This window comes from Gigantopelta aegis, chromosome 2 (genome assembly GCF_016097555.1).
Source record: "Gigantopelta aegis isolate Gae_Host chromosome 2, Gae_host_genome, whole genome shotgun sequence".
NCBI classification, from domain to species: Eukaryota; Metazoa; Mollusca; class Gastropoda; order Neomphalida; family Peltospiridae; genus Gigantopelta; species Gigantopelta aegis.
This window is the reverse complement of record NC_054700.1, coordinates 30856210-30858105: the sequence shown is the minus strand read 5'-3', so window position 1 is coordinate 30858105 and position 1896 is coordinate 30856210.

Below are 1896 nucleotides of genomic sequence, written 5' to 3'. Positions count from 1 at the left end.
TCATGTTTTTTTATTAACTATAAAATTACGCGTTTTTCATTTGCTAAAGTGTCAGTATGTGTTGGTGGTCCGGGTATGCATCTTTCCAACACATAAGGCTCTTGTTTGAGTTGACCCTACCTTTAAGGCGCATTCCTGTGTTCTGTATCTTTGTCAGTCTGTTGGAGTTTGTCTTTGCAGCAGTTGCCCAGGCTGATGATCCATATTCCATAACAGGTCTGACAGCTCCTGTGTGCACTTTTTGTAGGATCTTGCTGTTTGCTCCCCAACAAGGACTAAAACACACAAGGGGCGGGACGTAGCCCAGTGATAAAGCGCTCGCTCGATGCGCGGTCGGTCTGGGATCGATCCCCGTCGGTGGGCCCATTGAGCTATTTTTCGTTCCAGCCAGTGCACCACGACTGGTATATCAAAGGCCGTGATATGTACTACCCTGTCTGTGGGATGGTGGATATAAAAGATCCCTTGCTGCTAATCGGAAAGAGTAGCCCATGAAGTGGCAACAGCGGGTTTCCTCTTTCTCAATATCTGTGTGGTCCTTAACCATATGTCTGACGCCATATAACCGTAAATAAAATGTGTTGAGTGCGTCATTAAATAAAACTTTTTTTTTTTTTTTTACAACACACAAAACATCCCGCACGATCCACACTGTTCAACAGTTAATGTTTTTAGCCTAAAAAGGACTTCACCACAAGCTTCAAACATATCCTCGAACAGCATAGGCAACTGCTGTCCAATAGTCTTCCAACGTACGCCGCCCATTATTGTAAGACTGTTTCAGGCGAGCTACCTCGACTCAGGAATGTCCCTTTAAGTTTCGAGGTCGGGATGTAGCTCAAGCGGTAGCGTGTCCGCCTGTGAAGCGGTCGGTCATCGGATCGATCCTTCTCAGTAAACCCATTTGCAGTTTTGGCTATTTTCCGTTCCAACCAGTGGTCCACAACTGGTTCACCAAAGGCCGTGGTATGTGCCGTCCTGTCTGTGGGAAAGTGCATATAAAAGACCCCCTGCTGCTTACGGAAAGAGTAGCCTATGTGGCGGCAGCGGGTTTCCTCTATAAAAAAAAAAATGTCAGAATTACCATATGTTTGACGTCCAATAGCCGATGATAAGATAAAAATCAATGTGCTCTAGAGGCGTCGTTAAATAAAAACAAACTTTAAATATTAAGTTTCGAATGTACGCCACTTTTCACTTCGAGGGTTTGGTGGATTTCCTCTACGTGGTGCTGCCGCCGCTGAAACCTCCCAAAAGTTGTTGCTTCCCACAAAATACTATATCCAAATAATTCCATATACTACCATTTTATAAATGTCTTTATTGCAAAACCTATTAAGGGTGGACCATGGGTTAGCACGTGTCCATTTTTGTTTTCAGTAATGTGTGTTGTAATAAATATACGGACGTCCAAAAGAAACTATGCCAAGACTTGAGAGACTGCTGAAGAAGAATCGAAATATAGTGCATGTTCCAAAGCTATATACTACATGTAGTATACGTGAGGTGTTTTGGCATGATGTGAACAAAATGTCATTTCCATTATCCAACCATTATCCAAATTATAAAGGGTAAAATATTTATACCATACACATATTAGACGTAATAAAACATTAGCCTATGTTCACAGAGTACAGTGTTTCGTATCAATGAACCTTCGGACTACTGAACCTTCGGACTATTGAACCTTCGGGCCATTGAACCGTAGGACTGTAGAGCGGTCTCCGTAAATTTTTGCTAAACGGAGTTATTTTCCCTTAATAGAAAATTTCCATTTTAGGGGGTTAGGGGCAATTTAAATTTGTTGTTGTTGTTGAAAATAGTTCTTTAAAATGTATTCCATCAGTACAGCAAAAAATTGTTATCATTCTTGTCATATTTAGAAAGTGTCCGCGG